Source organism: Triturus cristatus, chromosome 12 (assembly GCF_964204655.1).
Source record: "Triturus cristatus chromosome 12, aTriCri1.1, whole genome shotgun sequence".
Taxonomy (NCBI): domain Eukaryota; kingdom Metazoa; phylum Chordata; class Amphibia; order Caudata; family Salamandridae; genus Triturus; species Triturus cristatus.
Window position 1 is genome coordinate 662,493,741 of NC_140595.1, and position 23,302 is coordinate 662,517,042.

At 41.6% G+C, this 23,302-nt stretch overlaps 16 non-coding genes across 16 annotated transcripts; 11 read left to right on the forward strand and 5 right to left on the reverse strand.

Moving 5' to 3' along the window:
* Positions 1-218: 218 nt before the first annotated feature.
* TRNAI-UAU (transfer RNA isoleucine (anticodon UAU)) lies at positions 219-313 on the reverse strand. Its single transcript has 2 exons — positions 276-313; positions 219-254 (listed from the first exon to the last, which is right to left on the reverse strand). It is a non-coding gene; the product is annotated as a tRNA-Ile (tRNA).
* Positions 314-725: 412 nt separating this feature from the next.
* Positions 726-807, forward strand: TRNAS-GCU (transfer RNA serine (anticodon GCU)). Its single transcript has one exon. It is a non-coding gene; the product is annotated as a tRNA-Ser (tRNA).
* Positions 808-1,396: 589 nt separating this feature from the next.
* On the forward strand, positions 1,397-1,468 carry TRNAT-UGU (transfer RNA threonine (anticodon UGU)). The gene has a single exon. It is a non-coding gene; the product is annotated as a tRNA-Thr (tRNA).
* A 1,174-nt stretch (positions 1,469-2,642) lies between these two features.
* TRNAI-UAU (transfer RNA isoleucine (anticodon UAU)) lies at positions 2,643-2,737 on the reverse strand. The gene is made up of 2 exons: positions 2,700-2,737; positions 2,643-2,678 (listed from the first exon to the last, which is right to left on the reverse strand). It is a non-coding gene; the product is annotated as a tRNA-Ile (tRNA).
* Positions 2,738-3,149: 412 nt separating this feature from the next.
* TRNAS-GCU (transfer RNA serine (anticodon GCU)) lies at positions 3,150-3,231 on the forward strand. Its single transcript has one exon. It is a non-coding gene; the product is annotated as a tRNA-Ser (tRNA).
* Positions 3,232-3,820: 589 nt separating this feature from the next.
* On the forward strand, positions 3,821-3,892 carry TRNAT-UGU (transfer RNA threonine (anticodon UGU)). Its single transcript has one exon. It is a non-coding gene; the product is annotated as a tRNA-Thr (tRNA).
* Positions 3,893-5,052: 1,160 nt separating this feature from the next.
* On the reverse strand, positions 5,053-5,147 carry TRNAI-UAU (transfer RNA isoleucine (anticodon UAU)). Its single transcript has 2 exons — positions 5,110-5,147; positions 5,053-5,088 (listed from the first exon to the last, which is right to left on the reverse strand). It is a non-coding gene; the product is annotated as a tRNA-Ile (tRNA).
* Positions 5,148-6,230: 1,083 nt separating this feature from the next.
* TRNAT-UGU (transfer RNA threonine (anticodon UGU)) lies at positions 6,231-6,302 on the forward strand. Its single transcript has one exon. It is a non-coding gene; the product is annotated as a tRNA-Thr (tRNA).
* Positions 6,303-7,476: 1,174 nt separating this feature from the next.
* On the reverse strand, positions 7,477-7,571 carry TRNAI-UAU (transfer RNA isoleucine (anticodon UAU)). The gene is made up of 2 exons: positions 7,534-7,571; positions 7,477-7,512 (listed from the first exon to the last, which is right to left on the reverse strand). It is a non-coding gene; the product is annotated as a tRNA-Ile (tRNA).
* A 412-nt stretch (positions 7,572-7,983) lies between these two features.
* On the forward strand, positions 7,984-8,065 carry TRNAS-GCU (transfer RNA serine (anticodon GCU)). The gene has a single exon. It is a non-coding gene; the product is annotated as a tRNA-Ser (tRNA).
* A 589-nt stretch (positions 8,066-8,654) lies between these two features.
* Positions 8,655-8,726, forward strand: TRNAT-UGU (transfer RNA threonine (anticodon UGU)). The gene has a single exon. It is a non-coding gene; the product is annotated as a tRNA-Thr (tRNA).
* A 1,174-nt stretch (positions 8,727-9,900) lies between these two features.
* On the reverse strand, positions 9,901-9,995 carry TRNAI-UAU (transfer RNA isoleucine (anticodon UAU)). Its single transcript has 2 exons — positions 9,958-9,995; positions 9,901-9,936 (listed from the first exon to the last, which is right to left on the reverse strand). It is a non-coding gene; the product is annotated as a tRNA-Ile (tRNA).
* Positions 9,996-11,078: 1,083 nt separating this feature from the next.
* Positions 11,079-11,150, forward strand: TRNAT-UGU (transfer RNA threonine (anticodon UGU)). Its single transcript has one exon. It is a non-coding gene; the product is annotated as a tRNA-Thr (tRNA).
* A 1,667-nt stretch (positions 11,151-12,817) lies between these two features.
* TRNAS-GCU (transfer RNA serine (anticodon GCU)) lies at positions 12,818-12,899 on the forward strand. The gene has a single exon. It is a non-coding gene; the product is annotated as a tRNA-Ser (tRNA).
* A 589-nt stretch (positions 12,900-13,488) lies between these two features.
* TRNAT-UGU (transfer RNA threonine (anticodon UGU)) lies at positions 13,489-13,560 on the forward strand. Its single transcript has one exon. It is a non-coding gene; the product is annotated as a tRNA-Thr (tRNA).
* Positions 13,561-15,912: 2,352 nt separating this feature from the next.
* Positions 15,913-15,984, forward strand: TRNAT-UGU (transfer RNA threonine (anticodon UGU)). The gene has a single exon. It is a non-coding gene; the product is annotated as a tRNA-Thr (tRNA).
* Positions 15,985-23,302: the final 7,318 nt, after the last annotated feature.

The window sequence follows — 23,302 nt, forward strand, 5'->3', positions numbered from 1 at the left end:
TGTATTTTTAAATGCACTGATGTGGTGTTTGCATGAAATGCAAGATGGCACATCATGGAATGTTTAAACTGAGCATCGCGGAGGATATGTGATATTTGGCACCCAGAGGAGTAGGACACGTAGATCCTATAAGAAGTAAAGACTCTCTAGCAAGGGCCGTCCATACTCTGAGTTTAAACTTTACTTTTTGTGAAATGGTTTATGAAAAACAACACGGCTGCTCCAGGTGAGGCTCGAACTCACAACCTCGGCATGGCTCAGTGCAAGTACTGCTGTATAAGTACCGCGCGCTAACCAATTGCGCCACTGGAGCTCTCTCTTTTCACATCTCCCCAGGTGAGCCATCTACAGCTGACCAAGTAGATGACAGACACTGCTCCATCATTCACTGTGCAAGATCGACTCACATGCTAGCATGTTATCATGACTATTAAAAATACAGTCCAAACGGAATAGATTCTATAATTGTCCTATAACATATGCTCTGTCTATTCAAAACCCCATAGAATTATATCTTGACAGTTCTGACAAAGTCTAGGGGAATCTTATGAATATTTGTAATTAGCACATAGTAAGAATTTCCCAAAAATGAAATGTAGGTCCCTGATTGGGGGAAGACGTGGAATGTGTGATCTTGCCTCAGCTGTTTTTTTCTTTTTTAGGTACAGTATATTGACACTTCAGTACCTTTTGTGAAGCAAGGTTTCAGATGGGGCTGTAGGGCAGACGAGGTGGCCGAGTGGTTAAGGCGATGGACTGCTAATCCATTGTGCTCTGCACGCGTGGGTTCGAATCCCACCTTCGTCGGAAAGCCATCAGAGTCTCTTTTGATGGCCAGCATTTCTTGTAGTATAATTACACTCTCTTTCAAGACAGAGCCAGGATCCGCTAGATGGGATCATCTGACTGTTCCATTTTAACAAATATGTCAAATAAAGTGAAGTATTTTGTGCGTAATAGAAATTAGATCTTTCATGGAGTTTCCAGAGGATTGCCTTTCACTCACTCCTGGCTTATGAACCAGTTTGGATAAATAGATTGATAAGAAAGCAGCTCTTACTCCTAAAGTTTAGGCCGTCTCAAATGAATGACTGTTAACATATGTCTGCCCCACAGAGACAGATCACTTCTAATAAGTGGGTTCTCTATATGTCACTGATTGCAGACATACTAACTAGAGCTATCGGTATGGTCTTGAATGCGAAAACTCTTATTTTCTCATATGAAAATGTAGTTTTTCATACTTCCAAAAAAAGTGCTTTAAGCATGGTCTTCAATGTGTGCGCGCACGTGGACATTCATATGCAACTACGTTTCCATACAGAGTCTCAAAATCATAGATATATTCATACCTCAGTAAGAATACATGTTGCAATTTACATCCTTTGTGCAGACTGGCCTTGTAGCTCAGTGGCAGAGCACTGGTCTTGTAAACCAGGGGTCATGAGTTCAAGCCTCATCAGGGCCTTTTTACATGAGTCTTTCTGTATTTTGTTTTCAAGTCATTCTTCCCTGGAGTCACACCTTGCTTTAGGATTGCTTATTGCCAAGCTTCCCTTTCCTGCTTTCATATTATCAAGAAAATATCATGAAGATCATTGAATTATAAATTATTGCCTCACCCCTTCCGATCGCCTGACGAACGCCTGATAAACGCCATTCTCACCCTGCCGGGCAAGCCCTGCCGGGCAAAGCCAAATAAGCCATGCATATTTACAGTTCCTTTGAAAGGCAGAGCGAGGACTAGGACCTCTGTTCCGACTGAATCTGCATCCACAGAAAGGATGTTATAAGGCCCTACAAATTGCACCAAGGAGATGTGAAAGTCTTCCCCCATAAAATACTTTTTTTCCCAGATACCCCGGCTCTTAGGCAAATGAGGTTACTCCTCAAAACCCCACCCCCACTCACCATAAATATCCTTCTCTCCTGCTGTCCATTCAAATGATACAAGGTATCTTGTACATAGAGAGAAATGGAGAATAGGCAGACTTGCTTCAAAGATTTGGTGACTTTGGATGGGTGGGTTGAATGAAGAAGTGAACCTGGTTTCTGGGAAAGGAGTATCGAGATGAAGATGAGGAAAAGTGAACATGGACCACATTCATAGGTTAGAGAAATACATTTAATAGGTTGAATGGTTTTGAAAAGTGAACTTCGAGCAGTAATTGTTGGTTTTTAAACTGCAAAGAAATGAAAAATGAATGTGGGATTGGAGGCACACTCTGAACAGAAAAGCACCATAAGCTGCTATGGTGCAACTCAAGATGGTGAATAGAACCTTTAATATGATGATGCTCTTCTTTTGCTAGTTTTTTCGAGTCACCTTTTATTGTAAGTAGCTGATACAGCATTTTTTGCATCTCTTCAGTTTATGGTTATCATGTGAGAACACAGTTTTCATCATATTTATTATTCTACAAATGTATTTTTAAATGCACTGATGTGGTGTTTGCATGAAATGCAAGATGGCACATCATGGAATGTTTAAACTGAGCATCGCGGAGGATATGTGATATTTGGCACCCAGAGGAGTAGGACACGTAGATCCTATAAGAAGTAAAGACTCTCTAGCAAGGGCCGTCCATACTCTGAGTTTAAACTTTACTTTTTGTGAAATGGTTTATGAAAAACAACACGGCTGCTCCAGGTGAGGCTCGAACTCACAACCTCGGCATGGCTCAGTGCAAGTACTGCTGTATAAGTACCGCGCGCTAACCGATTGCGCCACTGGAGCTCTCTCTTTTCACATCTCCCCAGGTGAGCCATCTACAGCTGACCAAGTAGATGACAGACACTGCTCCATCATTCACTGTGCAAGATCGACTCACATGCTAGCATGTTATCATGACTATTAAAAATACAGTCCAAACGGAATAGATTCTATAATTGTCCTATAACATATGCTCTGTCTATTCAAAACCCCATAGAATTATATCTTGACAGTTCTGACAAAGTCTAGGGGAATCTTATGAATATTTGTAATTAGCACATAGTAAGAATTTCCCAAAAATGAAATGTAGGTCCCTGATTGGGGGAAGACGTGGAATGTGTGATCTTGCCTCAGCTGTTTTTTTCTTTTTTAGGTACAGTATATTGACACTTCAGTACCTTTTGTGAAGCAAGGTTTCAGATGGGGCTGTAGGGCAGACGAGGTGGCCGAGTGGTTAAGGCGATGGACTGCTAATCCATTGTGCTCTGCACGCGTGGGTTCGAATCCCACCTTCGTCGGAAAGCCATCAGAGTCTCTTTTGATGGCCAGCATTTCTTGTAGTATAATTACACTCTCTTTCAAGACAGAGCCAGGATCCGCTAGATGGGATCATCTGACTGTTCCATTTTAACAAATATGTCAAATAAAGTGAAGTATTTTGTGCGTAATAGAAATTAGATCTTTCATGGAGTTTCCAGAGGATTGCCTTTCACTCACTCCTGGCTTATGAACCAGTTTGGATAAATAGATTGATAAGAAAGCAGCTCTTACTCCTAAAGTTTAGGCCGTCTCAAATGAATGACTGTTAACATATGTCTGCCCCACAGAGACAGATCACTTCTAATAAGTGGGTTCTCTATATGTCACTGATTGCAGACATACTAACTAGAGCTATCGGTATGGTCTTGAATGCGAAAACTCTTATTTTCTCATATGAAAATGTAGTTTTTCATACTTCCAAAAAAAGTGCTTTAAGCATGGTCTTCAATGTGTGCGCGCACGTGGACATTCATATGCAACTACGTTTCCATACAGAGTCTCAAAATCATAGATATATTCATACCTCAGTAAGAATACATGTTGCAATTTACATCCTGTGTGCAGACTGGCCTTGTAGCTCAGTGGCAGAGCACTGGTCTTGTAAACCAGGGGTCATGAGTTCAAGCCTCATCAGGGCCTTTTTACATGAGTCTTTCTGTATGTTGTTTTCAAGTCATTCTTCCCTGGAGTCACACCTTGCTTTAGGATTGCTTATTGCCAAGCTTCCCTTTCCTGCTTTCATATTATCAAGAAAATATCATGAAGATCATTGAATTATACATTATTGCCTCACCCCTTCCGATCGCATGACGAACGCCTGACAAACGCCATTCTCACCCTGCCGGGCAAAGCCAAATAAGCCATGCATATTTACAGTTCCTTTGAAAGGCAGAGCGAGGACTAGGACCTCTGTTCCGACTGAATCTGCATCCACAGAAAGGATGTTATAAGGCCCTACAAATTTCACCAAGGAGATGTGAAAGTCTTCCCCCATAAAATACTTTTTTTCCCAGATACCCCGGCTCTTAGGCAAATGAGGTTACTCCTCAAAACCCCACCCCCACTCACCATAAATATCCTTCTCTCCTGCTGTCCATTCAAATGATACAAGGTATCTTGTACATAGAGAGAAAGGGAGAATAGGCAGACTTGCTTCAAAGATTTGGTGACCTTGGATGGGTGGGTTGAATGAAGAAGTGAACCTGGTTTCTGGGAAAGGAGTATCGAGATGAAGATGAGGAAAAGTGAACATGGACCACATTCATAGGTTAGAGAAATACATTTAATAGGTTGAATGGTTTTGAAAAGTGAACTTCGAGCAGTAATTGTTGGTTTTTAAACTGCAAAGAAATTAAAAATGAATGTGGGATTGGAGGCACACTCTGAGCAGAAAAGCACCATAAGCTGCTATGGTGCAACTCAAGATGGTGAATAGAACCTTTAATATGATGATGCTCTTCTTTTGCTAGTTTTTTCGAGTCACCTTTTATTGTAAGTAGCTGATACAGCATTTTTTGCAGCTCTTCAGTTTATGGTTATCATGTGAGAACACTGTTTTCATCATATTTATTATTCTACAAATGTATTTTTAAATGCACTGATGTGGTGTTTGCATGAAATGCAAGATGGCACATCATGGAATGTTTAAACTGAGCATCGCGGAGGATATGTGATATTTGGCACCCAGAGGAGTAGGACACGTAGATCCTATAAGAAGTAAAGACTCTCTAGCAAGGGCCGTCCATACTCTGAGTTTAAACTTTACTTTTTGTGAAATGGTTTATGAAAAACAACACGGCTGCTCCAGGTGAGCCTCGAACTCACAACCTCGGCATGGCTCAGTGCAAGTACTGCTGTATAAGTACCGCGCGCTAACCGATTGCGCCACTGGAGCTCTCTGTTTTCACATCTCCCCAGGTGAGCCATCTACAGCTGACCAAGTAGATGACAGACACTGCTCCATCATTCACTGTGCAAGATCGACTCACATGCTAGCATGTTATCATGACTATTAAAAATACAGTCCAAACGGAATAGATTCTATAATTGTCCTATAACATATGCTCTGTCTATTCAAAACCCCATAGAATTATATCTTGACAGTTCTGACAAAGTCTAGGGGAATCTTATGAATATTTGTAATTAGCACATAGTAAGAATTTCCCAAAAATGAAATGTAGGTCCCTGATTGGGGGAAGACGTGGAATGTGAGATCTTGCCTCAGCTGTTTTTTTCTTTTTTAGGTACAGTATATTGACACTTCAGTACCTTTTGTGAAGCAAGGTTTCAGATGGGGCTGTAGGGCAGACGAGGTGGCCGAGTGGTTAAGGCGATGGACTGCTAATCCATTGTGCTCTGCATGCGTGGGTTCGAATCCCACCTTCGTCGGAAAGCCATCAGAGTCTCTTTTGATGGCCAGCATTTCTTGTAGTATAATTACACTCTCTTTCAAGACAGAGCCAGGATCCGCTAGATGGGATCATCTGACTGTTCCATATTAACAAATATGTCAAATAAAGTGAAGTATTTTGTGCGTAATAGAAATTAGATCTTTCATGGAGTTTCCAGAGGATTGCCTTTCACTCACTCCTGGCTTATGAACCAGTTTGGATAAATAGATTGATAAGAAAGCAGCTCTTACTCCTAAAGTTTAGGCCGTCTCAAATGAATGACTGTTAACATATGTCTGCCCCACAGAGACAGATCACTTCTAATAAGTGGGTTCTCTATATGTCACTGATTGCAGACATACTAACTAGAGCTATCGGTATGGTCTTGAATGCGAAAACTCTTATTTTCTCATATGAAAATGTAGTTTTTCATACTTCCAAAAAAAGTGCCTTAAGCATGGTCTTCAATGTGTGCGCGCACGTGGACATTCATATGCAACTACGTTTCCATACAGAGTCTCAAAATCATAGATATATTCATACCTCAGTAAGAATACATGTTGCAATTTACATCCTGTGTGCAGACTGGCCTTGTAGCTCAGTGGCAGAGCACTGGTCTTGTAAACCAGGGGTCATGAGTTCAAGCCTCATCAGGGCCTTTTTACATGAGTCTTTCTGTATTTTGTTTTCAAGTCATTCTTCCCTGGAGTCACACCTTGCTTTAGGATTGCTTATTGCCAAGCTTCCCTTTCCTGCTTTCATATTATCAAGAAAATATCATGAAGATCATTGAATTATAAATTATTGCCTCACCCCTTCCGATCGCCTGACGAACGCCTGACAAACGCCATTCTCACCCTGCCGGGCAAGCCCTGCCGGGCAAAGCCAAATAAGCCATGCATATTTACAGTTCCTTTGAAAGGCAGAGCGAGGACTAGGACCTCTGTTCCGACTGAATCTGCATCCACAGAAAGGATGTTATAAGGCCCTACAAATTGCACCAAGGAGATGTGAAAGTCTTCCCCCATAAAATACTTTTTTTCCCAGATACCCCGGCTCTTAGGCAAATGAGGTTACTCCTCAAAACCCCACCCCCACTCACCATAAATATCCTTCTCTCCTGCTGTCCATTCAAATGATACAAGGTATCTTGTACATAGAGAGAAAGGGAGAATAGGCAGACTTGCTTCAAAGATTTGGTGACTTTGGATGGGTGGGTTGAATGAAGAAGTGAACCTGGTTTCTGGGAAAGGAGTATCGAGATGAAGATGAGGAAAAGTGAACATGGACCACATTCATAGGTTAGAGAAATACATTTAATAGGTTGAATGGTTTTGAAAAGTGAACTTCGAGCAGTAATTGTTGGTTTTTAAACTGCAAAGAAATGAAAAATGAATGTGGGATTGGAGGCACACTCTGAACAGAAAAGCACCATAAGCTGCTATGGTGCAACTCAAGATGGTGAATAGAACCTTTAATATGATGATGCTCTTCTTTTGCTAGTTTTTTCGAGTCACCTTTTATTGTAAGTAGCTGATACAGCATTTTTTGCAGCTCTTCAGTTTATGGTTATCATGTGAGAACACAGTTTTCATCATATTTATTATTCTGCAAATGTATTTTTAAATGCACTGATGTGGTGTTTGCATGAAATGCAAGATGGCACATCATGGAATGTTTAAACTGAGCATCGCGGAGGATATGTGATATTTGGCACCCAGAGGAGTAGGACACGTAGATCCTATAAGAAGTAAAGACTCTCTAGCAAGGGCCGTCCATACTCTGAGTTTAAACTTTACTTTTTGTGAAATGGTTTATGAAAAACAACACGGCTGCTCCAGGTGAGGCTCGAACTCACAACCTCGGCATGGCTCAGTGCAAGTACTGCTGTATAAGTACCGCGCGCTAACCGATTGCGCCACTGGAGCTCTCTCTTTTCACATCTCCCCAGGTGAGCCATCTACAGCTGACCAAGTAGATGACAGACACTGCTCCATCATTCACTGTGCAAGATCGACTCACATGCTAGCATGTTATCATGACTATTAAAAATACAGTCCAAACGGAATAGATTCTATAATTGTCCTATAACATATGCTCTGTCTATTCAAAACCCCATAGAATTATATCTTGACAGTTCTGACAAAGTCTAGGGGAATCTTATGAATATTTGTAATTAGCACATAGTAAGAATTTCCCAAAAATGAAATGTAGGTCCCTGATTGGGGGAAGACGTGGAATGTGTGATCTTGCCTCAGCTGTTTTTTTCTTTTTTAGGTACAGTATATTGACACTTCAGTACCTTTTGTGAAGCAAGGTTTCAGATGGGGCTGTAGGGCAGACGAGGTGGCCGAGTGGTTAAGGCGATGGACTGCTAATCCATTGTGCTCTGCACGCGTGGGTTCGAATCCCACCTTCGTCGGAAAGCCATCAGAGTCTCTTTTGATGGCCAGCATTTCTTGTAGTATAATTACACTCTCTTTCAAGACAGAGCCAGGATCCGCTAGATGGGATCATCTGACTGTTCCATTTTAACAAATATGTCAAATAAAGTGAAGTATTTTGTGCGTAATAGAAATTAGATCTTTCATGGAGTTTCCAGAGGATTGCCTTTCACTCACTCCTGGCTTATGAACCAGTTTGGATAAATAGATTGATAAGAAAGCAGCTCTTACTCCTAAAGTTTAGGCCGTCTCAAATGAATGACTGTTAACATATGTCTGCCCCACAGAGACAGATCACTTCTAATAAGTGGGTTCTCTATATGTCACTGATTGCAGACATACTAACTAGAGCTATCGGTATGGTCTTGAATGCGAAAACTCTTATTTTCTCATATGAAAATGTAGTTTTTCATACTTCCAAAAAAAGTGCTTTAAGCATGGTCTTCAATGTGTGCGCGCACGTGGACATTCATATGCAACTACGTTTCCATACAGAGTCTCAAAATCATAGATATATTCATACCTCAGTAAGAATACATGTTGCAATTTACATCCTGTGTGCAGACTGGCCTTGTAGCTCAGTGGCAGAGCACTGGTCTTGTAAACCAGGGGTCATGAGTTCAAGCCTCATCAGGGCCTTTTTACATGAGTCTTTCTGTATGTTGTTTTCAAGTCATTCTTCCCTGGAGTCACACCTTGCTTTAGGATTGCTTATTGCCAAGCTTCCCTTTCCTGCTTTCATATTATCAAGAAAATATCATGAAGATCATTGAATTATACATTATTGCCTCACCCCTTCCGATCGCATGACGAACGCCTGACAAACGCCATTCTCACCCTGCCGGGCAAGCCCTGCCGGGCAAAGCCAAATAAGCCATGCATATTTACAGTTCCTTTGAAAGGCAGAGCGAGGACTAGGACCTCTGTTCCGACTGAATCTGCATCCACAGAAAGGATGTTATAAGGCCCTACAAATTTCACCAAGGAGATGTGAAAGTCTTCCCCCATAAAATACTTTTTTTCCCAGATACCCCGGCTCTTAGGCAAATGAGGTTACTCCTCAAAACCCCACCCCCACTCACCATAAATATCCTTCTCTCCTGCTGTCCATTCAAATGATACAAGGTATCTTGTACATAGAGAGAAAGGGAGAATAGGCAGACTTGCTTCAAAGATTTGGTGACCTTGGATGGGTGGGTTGAATGAAGAAGTGAACCTGGTTTCTGGGAAAGGAGTATCGAGATGAAGATGAGGAAAAGTGAACATGGACCACATTCATAGGTTAGAGAAATACATTTAATAGGTTGAATGGTTTTGAAAAGTGAACTTCGAGCAGTAATTGTTGGTTTTTAAACTGCAAAGAAATTAAAAATGAATGTGGGATTGGAGGCACACTCTGAGCAGAAAAGCACCATAAGCTGCTATGGTGCAACTCAAGATGGTGAATAGAACCTTTAATATGATGATGCTCTTCTTTTGCTAGTTTTTTCGAGTCACCTTTTATTGTAAGTAGCTGATACAGCATTTTTTGCAGCTCTTCAGTTTATGGTTATCATGTGAGAACACTGTTTTCATCATATTTATTATTCTACAAATGTATTTTTAAATGCACTGATGTGGTGTTTGCATGAAATGCAAGATGGCACATCATGGAATGTTTAAACTGAGCATCGCGGAGGATATGTGATATTTGGCACCCAGAGGAGTAGGACACGTAGATCCTATAAGAAGTAAAGACTCTCTAGCAAGGGCCGTCCATACTCTGAGTTTAAACTTTACTTTTTGTGAAATGGTTTATGAAAAACAACACGGCTGCTCCAGGTGAGCCTCGAACTCACAACCTCGGCATGGCTCAGTGCAAGTACTGCTGTATAAGTACCGCGCGCTAACCGATTGCGCCACTGGAGCTCTCTCTTTTCACATCTCCCCAGGTGAGCTATCTACAGCTGACCAAGTAGATGACAGACACTGCTCCATCATTCACTGTGCAAGATCGACTCACATGCTAGCATGTTATCATGACTATTAAAAATACAGTCCAAACGGAATAGATTCTATAATTGTCCTATAACATATGCTCTGTCTATTCAAAACCCCATAGAATTATATCTTGACAGTTCTGACAAAGTCTAGGGGAATCTTATGAATATTTGTAATTAGCACATAGTAAGAATTTCCCAAAAATGAAATGTAGGTCCCTGATTGGGGGAAGACGTGGAATGTGAGATCTTGCCTCAGCTGTTTTTTTCTTTTTTAGGTACAGTATATTGACACTTCAGTACCTTTTGTGAAGCAAGGTTTCAGATGGGGCTGTAGGGCAGACGAGGTGGCCGAGTGGTTAAGGCGATGGACTGCTAATCCATTGTGCTCTGCATGCGTGGGTTCGAATCCCACCTTCGTCGGAAAGCCATCAGAGTCTCTTTTGATGGCCAGCATTTCTTGTAGTATAATTACACTCTCTTTCAAGACAGAGCCAGGATCCGCTAGATGGGATCATCTGACTGTTCCATATTAACAAATATGTCAAATAAAGTGAAGTATTTTGTGCGTAATAGAAATTAGATCTTTCATGGAGTTTCCAGAGGATTGCCTTTCACTCACTCCTGGCTTATGAACCAGTTTGGATAAATAGATTGATAAGAAAGCAGCTCTTACTCCTAAAGTTTAGGCCGTCTCAAATGAATGACTGTTAACATATGTCTGCCCCACAGAGACAGATCACTTCTAATAAGTGGGTTCTCTATATGTCACTGATTGCAGACATACTAACTAGAGCTATCGGTATGGTCTTGAATGCGAAAACTCTTATTTTCTCATATGAAAATGTAGTTTTTCATACTTCCAAAAAAAGTGCCTTAAGCATGGTCTTCAATGTGTGCGCGCACGTGGACATTCATATGCAACTACGTTTCCATACAGAGTCTCAAAATCATAGATATATTCATACCTCAGTAAGAATACATGTTGCAATTTACATCCTGTGTGCAGACTGGCCTTGTAGCTCAGTGGCAGAGCACTGGTCTTGTAAACCAGGGGTCATGAGTTCAAGCCTCATCAGGGCCTTTTTACATGAGTCTTTCTGTATTTTGTTTTCAAGTCATTCTTCCCTGGAGTCACACCTTGCTTTAGGATTGCTTATTGCCAAGCTTCCCTTTCCTGCTTTCATATTATCAAGAAAATATCATGAAGATCATTGAATTATAAATTATTGCCTCACCCCTTCCGATCGCATGACGAACGCCTGACAAACGCCATTCTCACCCTGCCGGGCAAAGCCAAATAAGCCATGCATATTTACAGTTCCTTTGAAAGGCAGAGCGAGGACTAGGACCTCTGTTCCGACTGAATCTGCATCCACAGAAAGGATGTTATAAGGCCCTACAAATTTCACCAAGGAGATGTGAAAGTCTTCCCCCATAAAATACTTTTTTTCCCAGATACCCCGGCTCTTAGGCAAATGAGGTTACTCCTCAAAACCCCACCCACACTCACCATAAATATCCTTCTCTCCTGCTGTCCATTCAAATGATACAAGGTATCTTGTACATAGAGAGAAAGGGAGAATAGGCAGACTTGCTTCAAAGATTTGGTGACCTTGGATGGGTGGGTTGAATGAAGAAGTGAACCTGGTTTCTGGGAAAGGAGTATCGAGATGAAGATGAGGAAAAGTGAACATGGACCACATTCATAGGTTAGAGAAATACATTTAATAGGTTGAATGGTTTTGAAAAGTGAACTTCGAGCAGTAATTGTTGGTTTTTAAACTGCAAAGAAATTAAAAATGAATGTGGGATTGGAGGCACACTCTGAGCAGAAAAGCACCATAAGCTGCTATGGTGCAACTCAAGATGGTGAATAGAACCTTTAATATGATGATGCTCTTCTTTTGCTAGTTTTTTCGAGTCACCTTTTATTGTAAGTAGCTGATACAGCATTTTTTGCAGCTCTTCAGTTTATGGTTATCATGTGAGAACACTGTTTTCATCATATTTATTATTCTACAAATGTATTTTTAAATGCACTGATGTGGTGTTTGCATGAAATGCAAGATGGCACATCATGGAATGTTTAAACTGAGCATCGCGGAGGATATGTGATATTTGGCACCCAGAGGAGTAGGACACGTAGATCCTATAAGAAGTAAAGACTCTCTAGCAAGGGCCGTCCATACTCTGAGTTTAAACTTTACTTTTTGTGAAATGGTTTATGAAAATCAACACGGCTGCTACAGGTGAGGCTCGAACTCACAACCTCGGCATGGCTCAGTACAAGTACTGCTGTATAAGTACCGCGCGCTAACCGATTGCGCCACTGGAGCTCTCTCTTTTCACATCTCCCCAGGTGAGCCATCTACAGCTGACCAAGTAGATGACAGACACTGCTCCATCATTCACTGTGCAAGATCGACTCACATGCTAGCATGTTATCATGACTATTAAAAATACAGTCCAAACGGAATAGATTCTATAATTGTCCTATAACATATGCTCTGTCTATTCAAAACCCCATAGAATTATATCTTGACAGTTCTGACAAACTCTAGGGGAATCTTATGAATATTTGTAATTAGCACATAGTAAGAATTTCCCAAAAATGAAATGTAGGTCCCTGATTGGGGGAAGACGTGGAATGTGAGATATTGCCTCAGCTGTTTTTTTCTTTTTTAGGTACAGTATATTGACACTTCAGTACCTTTTGTGAAGCAAGGTTTCAGATGGGGCTGTAGGGCAGACGAGGTGGCCGAGTGGTTAAGGCGATGGACTGCTAATCCATTGTGCTCTGCACGCGTGGGTTCGAATCCCACCTTCGTCGGAAAGCCATCAGAGTCTCTTTTGATGGCCAGCATTTCTTGTAGTATAATTACACTCTCTTTCAAGACAGAGCCAGGATCCGCTAGATGGGATCATCTGACTGTTCCATTTTAACAAATATGTCAAATAAAGTGAAGTATTTTGTGCGTAATAGAAATTAGATCTTTCATGGAGTTTCCAGAGGATTGCCTTTCACTCACTCCTGGCTTATTAACCAGTTTGGATAAATAGATTGATAAGAAAGCAGCTCTTACTCCTAAAGTTTAGGCCGTCTCAAATGAATGACTGTTAACATATGTCTGCCCCACAGAGACAGATCACTTCTAATAAGTGGGTTCTCTATATGTCACTGATTGCAGACATACTATCTAGAGCTATCGGTATGGTCTTGAATGCGAAAACTCTTATTTTCTCATATGAAAATGTAGTTTTTCATACTTCCAAAAAAAGTGCCTTAAGCATGGTCTTCAATGTGTGCGCGCACGTGGACATTCATATGCAACTACGTTTCCATACAGAGTCTCAAAATCATAGATATATTCATACCTCAGTAAGAATACATGTTGCAATTTACATCCTGCGTGCAGACTGGCCTTGTAGCTCAGTGGCAGAGCACTGGTCTTGTAAACCAGGGGTCATGAGTTCAAGCCTCATCAGGGCCTTTTTACATGAGTCTTTCTGTATGTTGTTTTCAAGTCATTCTTCCCTGGAGTCACACCTTGCTTTAGGATTGCTTATTGCCAAGCTTCCCTTTCCTGCTTTCATATTATCAAGAAAATATCATGAAGATCATTGAATTATAAATTATTGCCTCACCCCTTCCGATCGCCTGACGAACGCCTGACAAACGCCATTCTCACCCTGGCGGGCAAGCCCTGCCGGGGAAAGCCAAATAAGCCATGCATATTTACAGTTCCTTTGAAAGGCAGAGCGAGGACTAGGACCTCTGTTCCGACTGAATCTGCATCCACAGAAAGGATGTTATAAGGCCCTACAAATTTCACCAAGGAGATGTGAAAGTCTTCCCCCATAAAATACTTTTTTTCCCAGATACCCCGGCTCTTAGGCAAATGAGGTTACTCCTCAAAACCCCACCCCCACTCACCATAAATATCCTTCTCTCCTGCTGTCCATTCAAATGATACAAGGTATCTTGTACATAGAGAGAAAGGGAGAATAGGCAGACTTGCTTCAAAGATTTGGTGACCTTGGATGGGTGGGTTGAATGAAGAAGTGAACCTGGTTTCTGGGAAAGGAGTATCGAGATGAAGATGAGGAAAAGTGAACATGGACCACATTCATAGGTTAGAGAAATACATTTAATAGGTTGAATGGTTTTGAAAAGTGAACTTCGAGCAGTAATTGTTGGTTTTTAAACTGCAAAGAAATTAAAAATGAATGTGGGATTGGAGGCACACTCTGAGCAGAAAAGCACCATAAGCTGCTATGGTGCAACTCAAGATGGTGAATAGAACCTTTAATATGATGATGCTCTTCTTTTGCTAGTTTTTTCGAGTCACCTTTTATTGTAAGTAGCTGATACAGCATTTTTTGCAGCTCTTCAGTTTATGGTTATCATGTGAGAACACTGTTTTCATCATATTTATTATTCTACAAATGTATTTTTAAATGCACTGATGTGGTGTTTGCATGAAATGCAAGATGGCACATCATGGAATGTTTAAACTGAGCATCGCGGAGGATATGTGATATTTGGCACCCAGAGGAGTAGGACACGTAGATTCTATAAGAAGTAAAGACTCTCTAGCAAGGGCCGTCCATACTCTGAGTTTAAACTTTACTTTTTGTGAAATGGTTTATGAAAATCAACACGGCTGCTACAGGTGAGGCTCGAACTCACAACCTCGGCATGGCTCAGTGCAAGTACTGCTGTATAAGTACCGCGCGCTAACCGATTGCGCCACTGGAGCTGTCTCTTCTCACATCTCCCCAGGTGAGCCATCTACAGCTGACCAAGTAGATGACAGACACTGCTCCATCATTCACTGTGCAAGATCGACTCACATGCTAGCATGTTATCATGACTATTAAAAATACAGTCCAAACGGAATAGATTCTATAATTGTCCTATAACATATGCTCTGTCTATTCAAAACCCCATAGAATTATATCTTGACAGTTCTGACAAAGTCTAGGGGAATCTTATGAATATTTGTAATTAGCACATAGTAAGAATTTCCCAAAAATGAAATGTAGGTCCCTGATTGGGGGAAGACGTGGAATGTGAGATATTGCCTCAGCTGTTTTTTTCTTTTTTAGGTACAGTATATTGACACTTCACTACCTTTTGTGAAGCAAGGTTTCAGATGGGGCTGTAGGGCAGACGAGGTGGCCGAGTGGTTAAGGCGATGGACTGCTAATCCATTGTGCTCTGCATGCGTGGGTTCGAATCCCACCTTCGTCGGAAAGCCATCAGAGTCTCTTTTGATGGCCAGCATTTCTTGTAGTATAATTACACTCTCTTTCAAGACAGAGCCAGGATCCGCTAGATGGGATCATCTGACTGTTCCATATTAACAAATATGTCAAATAAAGTGAAGTATTTTGTGCGTAATAGAAATTAGATCTTTCATGGAGTTTCCAGAGGATTGCCTTTCACTCACTCCTGGCTTATGAACCAGTTTGGATAAATAGATTGATAAGAAAGCAGCTCTTACTCCTAAAGTTTAGGCCGTCTCAAATAAATGACTGTTAACATATGTCTGCCCCACAGAGACAGATCACTTCTAATAAGTGGGTTCTCTATATGTCACTGATTGCAGACATACTAACTAGAGCTATCGGTATGGTCTTGAATGCGAAAACTCTTATTTTCTCATATGAAAATGTAGTTTTTCATACTTCCAAAAAAAGTGCCTTAAGCATGGTCTTCAATGTGTGCGCGCACGTGGACATTCATATGCAACTACGTTTCCATACAGAGTCTCAAAATCATAGATATATTCATACCTCAGTAAGAATACATGTTGCAATTTACATCCTGTGTGCAGACTGGCCTTGTAGCTCAGTGGCAGAGCACTGGTCTTGTAAACCAGGGGTCATGAGTTCAAGCCTCATCAGGGCCTTTTTACATGAGTCTTTCTGTATGTTGTTTTCAAGTCATTCTTCTGTGGTAAATAATTTAATTACCGGGACTTAATTTGATACAGAAACATAATAAAAAATAGCTCAGTAAATAAGAGGCAGAATCCGTGGTATTAGAGGTTCGGAATGGGCTTTATTCCAATGGTCGATTCGAATCGGTTGCTCCAAGTTCCATCACCACGAAGGTTCAGGAAGTGAAGTACATACATTATTGATAATTAATCACTTTTATACAATAGGCATTACAGTGAAGCAAATGCGAGAGGCGTAACAATTGATAGTGTGGATAATATATTCATGCGTAGCAAAAATAGGCGTAACTGGGTGTGATTAAAGAATGTCATCAGATGTGATGTCATAATAGGGTGGTTACATGAAAGAATTTCGCAATGTCAGCAGAAATACTTGGCAGAAATGCGCGCGCAGCCGCATGACGTGTGATTGACGTGCAACTAGGGGGTGAAGGGGACTTGACGTTTAGCTCTACATGTGGCGACAGAAGTCTGGAGGGTCAAGTCAACCTAATCCCAAATCATATCTAACATGTTTAAAGAACTATGTTATCCAAAAGAGAGGTCTTCTTAGAGTAGAATCTTATTCTATACTGACTATACTGACTGTTAGTGCGTGTACAAGCGTCTAAGTGTCTACACTAGATGCGTGGGTAGAAATCTTCCACAGTAATAGGGCTATGAATTACTTGCATAAAGACAGAGAAGCCGGGCCTTTGCTCGGTAGCTGGAAGAATGTTTACTTAAACTACTAGACAGGAATGCATCGGGCAGGGAGCGAAGCAGATAATGTCGAAGGTGAAATACAGTTTCTTGGCAGGCAACAGACTGATGTCAGGCTTCGTGGCGTGAGCCGCGCAGAGAATGAGACAAAGTTCATGGTCACAGATGCAGGCTCAGACTGGAGCTTCAGAGGCAGAAGGCAAGAAGAGTTTGATGACAGAATCAGGGCCTACTTGCCTGGACTGTAAAATGGCATAAATGAACCATATAAAGCCGGTGGCCTTTCATACTTAGGAATGGAATATCCGGCCTATTCATGGCGGATCTGAAAGAGGACATGTTGACGGTGGACGCACATGTGTTTGCGTCTTCATAACTGGAACTGGAGGGAACATACATGTACTTGTGATTCATACATGAAACCGTTGGGGTCCAAGATAGGGGACATAACTGATCAGAAAAATCCATATTTCCACATTCCCTCCTTGTCCCCTACTTGCCCGTTAAGAGATATCAATCTTCATCAATCCGTTGATCTGTTCATATAGCATCATTTGTTCTTCTTTCTTCCTCCGGGATGAATGAAATCTTGGTGGTGGAATACACGATGTGGCACACAGACCACAGATCGCTGGTCCACATTGTAGACATAGACAGCAACTGAATAGTATGAGAAAGCCAATACCTAGGAAGGATAGGACCTTCCATCCAAAGGTAGATAATACACTCCAAAACCAACCGGACCAAGTCCAGGTGCCTGGATTCTGGTGTATCTGGCTTACAATCTTATGAAGGCGAGTTATGGCTTTATATACAGATGGCGAATTTTCTGGTATGAAAATGCAACAACTTGATCCGATGACCCTACAAGCTCCGCCCCTATCGGCCAGGATGACGTCAAGGACAAGACGATTTTGAAGCACAACAATCCGCATAGCAGACTGCTCTTCTGTTAAATTGCCTAAGGCGGAAATAGTTTCGTTCACTACTGCTTCAAGGGTTCTAGTTAATCTACGTATCAGCTTACTATTAGTAACGGTACCTATGTAGGGAAAGAGACCTTTATTGAAATCTGTGTATTTTTCCCATGCTGTTTCAGTGTAATCAACTATTGGGAGATCTCTCCTTACTCTATTATATACTAAATGAGTATTTCTGTGATAATCAGGAGGAGCTAGGAAAACAGGTGGCAAAAGAAATCCAATGTAACAGGTACCATCCCAATCTAGAGGCAAACGTACATATGCCGTCTGACCACATATGAAATAGGAATGGCGGGAAGCTCTAAATGTCGACTTGCCTTGATCACTAAATTCTACTACAGTGGTGCATCTACTATGGCCCATATGTATGGAACCATTCTTTCTTACACATAATTCCCCTTTTACTGGAAATATTGACATAGCGGGCAAAATTGAAGTAGCTTCGGATTCGACATTTAGGATCATAAGATTAAGCGTAAAATTACCTAATCCATACACTTCATTTTCTAGATCAGTTCCTGTTCTCTGGGGAAGTCCCTCCTTGTTAGGATAGCAGACCTTAAGTAAAACTAAGTTCAAATTTCCCCATACCCAGTTATCTTGATAAACTGCAGAATTCGAATCTAGAGAATTAATTAGACTAAACCATGCTCCACAGGAGCCGTTGTGTGTGAACGGATATGGAAAGAGAGGTAGAATTCCTTTATAATTCTGATAGGGAGGGAGTCGGCCACATATCCAACAATTTGTAGCATTGCTAACCTGATGGGAATGATGTAACATACTAATAAACGTGTTATTGCGCAGCGCAAATCTATAAGACAACTCAAGCGGAGGTAATTCGCTAAAAGAATGTTCAGCAGCAATATTATAAACATGTCTAGAAATAGGATAATATATGTGCAACAATATACTTGCAGTAATTATTAAAAGACATAAGAAAAACAGAATTAATAACGTCACTGTGCAATGACTACGCAGTGATTTACAGTACGCCTGTCGTTTTAACATTTTTCGGGTGTATTCTCTATTCAGGTCTAAGGGATACATGTCAGAGACAATTCAACCGCTTCACCTTGGAGAGGACTTAAACAATCAAATTGCTTGACTGATTAGACCTGAGTTTTAGTTTATAAAGTTCGGAATTACTCTTTTCAACAAAAGGAAGTTTTGAGTCAATGGGTGAAGACACACAAGGTGTGGTATTCACATCCGAGGGTAGTCCATGGAATTTCTTGATATGACTTGAATGTATCCAGCCTTTTCGACCTTCGATCTTCACGGCTGTCCTTGTGGTGAGCAAGACCAGCTGCGGCGACTTCCACCTAGGATCCAGCTGAGTCTTTCGATCAAAGTTCCTCACTAAGACCAGGTCGCCTGGAATTACGTCATGGGGTTTCACCTCAGTGTTGTCGGGAAAAGCTGCAGCTACCTGTGAACGACAAGATTGTAGTGCAGACATCAAGGAAGCCAAGTAATCTGTCAGCATATTACAGTCAATATCAGTTATTTTGCGTGGTATAGGCGTCCCCCACATATTTGGTGGTCTGCCAAAGATCACCTCATACGGGTATAGCCCTGTTCGAGAGTGTGCTACCATTCTCATGTAAAAGAGTGCAACTGGTAATGCTACTACCCAGTCGACACCTTTCTCTCTGCATATTTTGGACAATCTGATTTTCAGGACCTGATTATGTCTTTCTACGAGTCCTGCTGCCTCGGGGTGTCGGACACAGTGAAATTTCCACTGATAACCTAACAAAAGTGAAACGTGTTTCATTAATTCGGATGAGAACGGCTGGCCGTTATCTGAGTAGACGACACGTGGTAAACCGTATCGTGGGAAGAATTCTCGAACCAACTGCTTGGCAGTAGTCGGGGCAGTGTAATCTGAAACCGGGTATGCCTCTGTCCAACGGGACAGAGCACAGACAACTACGAGAACATATTTGAATCCTCGACATCGTTCCATCTGGATATAATCCATCTGGAGGACTTCAAAAGGGTGATCAGGAGGCTGAAATCCACCCTGTTCTACGGGAACGTTTTTTCCTGGGTTGAACTGGCAACAGATCATACAGGTACGAACTTTTTGTTTAGCTGCTGCTCGTAAATGTTTATTGAACCAAATGTGTTGAATGCTATCTAGCATAGCTTTTTCTCCTAGATGCGCTGGACTATGTATAGTGTTAATTATAACTTGGACCATTGAATCAGGAAGGAACCACACAGATTTTTCCTTCATCATCCATCCTTGATCCGTTTGGATCCCTCCTAATTCAGTCCATTTCTTTATTTCGTCTGGTGTAGCATGTGTCTGTATATCAATTACGTCAAGAGTAGGATCTTTAATCGTCATACAATGTGTTGGCGTCGGGACTATTGTCTTTGTCATGTCGGGTGTTTGAGTTTGAGCAGTCTGTTTAGCTGTTCTGTCAGCTAGATCATTGCCTTGAGAAATGATATCAGTGACTTTCGTATGAGCTTTACATTTCATAATTGATATTGCAGTGGGTAGATGTATTGCATCTAATAAGGCATGAATGAGGGGTCCGTGCTGAATGTGGGCACCGTGAGAAGTTAAATAACCTCTCTCTCGCCACAGCACGCCGAAGTCATGTACAACTCCGAATGCATAACGTGAATCAGTGTATATGTTGACTTTTTTATTTGTGGCTTGAATACAGGCTTGTGTCAGAGCGATGAGCTCTGCGGCTTGAGCTGACAAGGTATTTATGCAATTTGTTTCAATGATTTCAGTGTCTGTTGTGACTGCGTAAGCGGCCACTAATTCTCCTGTACTTGTTCTCATACATGAACCATCTACATACAACGTCAGGTCTGGGTCTGACAATGGGACATCGGTTAAGTCTTGTCTGGGTTTCATCGTGATTGTAATAACTTCAATACAGTCATGGGCTAGTGGGTCTGTTCCGATTACAGGTAAAAGTGTGGCAGGATTCAATGTGTTACAACGTCTGATTTCTATATGTGGCTGAAACAATGTTAGTTCATACCCTGTAAGTCGTGCTATAGTCAAGTGTTGTGTTTGCGTTCTATTTACAAGAACCTCTACTGCATGTGGTACTTGAACTGTCAATGGATGTCCTAACACTATGGCATCGCTTTGTCTGATTGCTAAAGCTGTCGCTGCCACTGATTTTAGGCACGCAGGCAAAGCCTGAGCTACTGGATCTAATGTACTAGAAAAATAAGCACATGGTTTGTGTGCTCCTGCTTGTTCCTGTGTGAGTACTGACAAGGCAGTACCTTCGCGTTCTGTAACAAAGAGTGTAAACTGTTTACTGTAACATGGCGTTGCTAAAACAGGTGCTTGACATAAGGCTGTCTTTAAGTTTTCAAAAGCTTGTGTATGTTCCTGAGTCCAAGGGAGAACAGTCGATGTGGCTGCCTCCTGCGTTGTCAACTGAATGAGTGGTTTTGCTAGAAATGCATACTGAGGGATCCACTGTCTACAATATGAAGTGAGGCCTATGAAAGCCCGTACCTCCTTTTGTGTCTTGGGTATTGGCATGTTAGCTATTAACTGAATGCGGTCGGGTGTAAGCTGCCTTCCCTCCTTGGACAGCGAGTGTCCAAGATAAACAACTCGCTGGACACAGAATTGCAGCTTAGAAGGGGACACCTTGTGCCCCTTTTCGGCTAGAAATTGTAAAACTGTCAGTGATGCTTGCTCACATTCGCGTTCGCTTCTAGCGGTGATCAGCAGATCATCGACATATTGAAGCATGGCAGTGTTAACTGGCATGTTGATACTGTCGAGTTCTCGTTTCAGTGCTTGGCTATAGATGCTGGGGCTTTCTGTAAATCCTTGAGGTGCGCGTGAGAATTTAAAGCTACGTCCATTTAAACTAAATCCGAACAAGTATTGGCTTTCCGGATCTATAGGGACGCTGAAAAAGGCATTCTTGAGATCAATTACAGTAAAGAACGTTGCTTCAGAATCAATAGCTGTCAGTAATGACGAGATATCTGGGACCACAGGAAATTGTGGCACAATGCATTTGTTTAATTCGCGCAGGTCAATAACCAATCGATATACTGGCGGGGCCTTAGGATCTGTTCGTTTAAGAATCGGAATTATCGGGGAATTACATACATTGGAGTCTGTTTCCACAACCACTCCTTGGGCAATGAGCTCGTCAATGATTTGTAGTAAAGCCACTACAGCATCTGGTGGTAACTTGTATTGTCGCATTCGTGGTAGTACTACTCCTGCCTTTAGTGTAACTCGATATGGTGTAATATTCATGCAACCAACATCAGTAGGGCCTTGTGCCCATAGATGTGTAGGTAAAGTCTGCAGTCGGGGATCCATGTCTCTAGACACATAGTGACCTTTAAAACCACGTAAAAACAATCTTACTCCTTCCGGAGAACAACATATTATAGCTCCTAGAGCTTTCAGTGTTTTTATACCTAACAAGTTTTCTGGACATGATTTAGTAAGCAATAAATCTGTAGTTCGGGTCAAAGGTCCTATCGTAAGTGGAAGAGGCTGTGATACTTCATTAACAATAGGTTTTCCTGAAAAACCAAGGGAAATATTCTGTGAGCCTGAGAGGGGTGCCCCTGGAACTTCACTACGTTTTATAGTTGTTCGACTTGCCCCTGTATCGAGTAAAAATTTTCTATCTTGGCCTAATAATTCTCTGTGTACATAAGGTCCTTCTTGGTCTACAGGGACCTCAATAAGGGGTAAGTCAACTTCCCTCTCTAGGCTGGTTCATGCGTATCGTTGATAATCAGGATAGTCATACTGTGCGGTCTGGTACAGCTGTCGCGTCGTGGTTTGTGTGGCAGCAACAGGCAGCGCTGGTGCAGCTGGCACAAACTGTATAGACTGTGGTGGAGCTGGCATGGACTGTGCATGCTGCGGGGCTCCTTGTTCATTCTGATCCTGTCTGGGTGGCCGTGGTCTTTCTTTTGTATTACCTATGGCGATATTATGTTTTAAAACCGGACAATCGTGTACGTAATGACCTGGCTGTTTACAATAGTTGCATGTCCCTTTTACAGGACCTGCCGAAACACTAGACTGTGTCGTACCCTTTTTATGTCCTTCAGCTGGAACTGTCTGGGAGACTAGCATTTTCATTTTCGTGTCCTTCATGCGTCTTTGTTCATGTTCTTGTTCCTCTCTAATTCTATTGTGATGGTACTGTAACATTTGTAACATTTGTGATGGGGTGTTACCTTGCCAGGTACTCTCGAATTTTAATACTCTATTCTTCACTTGGGGTAAGGAATTTTCAACTAATTTTGTCACAAACAGATGTGGGTAAGATTCGCTACTTGCTTTTATGCCACTATTTATACCAAAACATTTCTCAAATCGGGCATAGAAATCACTAGTGTCTTCATCTTTCTTTTGTTTACAGGCTGAAATTGTACCCCAATCTTCCTTTTTCGTAGTTAATAAACGTGGCAGTACCTGTACTAGTAAACCTGGTAGTGCTTTAGTTTTATCCCCAAGCCCTGCTCCTGCAGTTCGGGCCTTTTCTTCTGCTTCTAATGCTGACCATTCTATCTTTTGGTCTCCCACCTCCCACTCTTTTTCC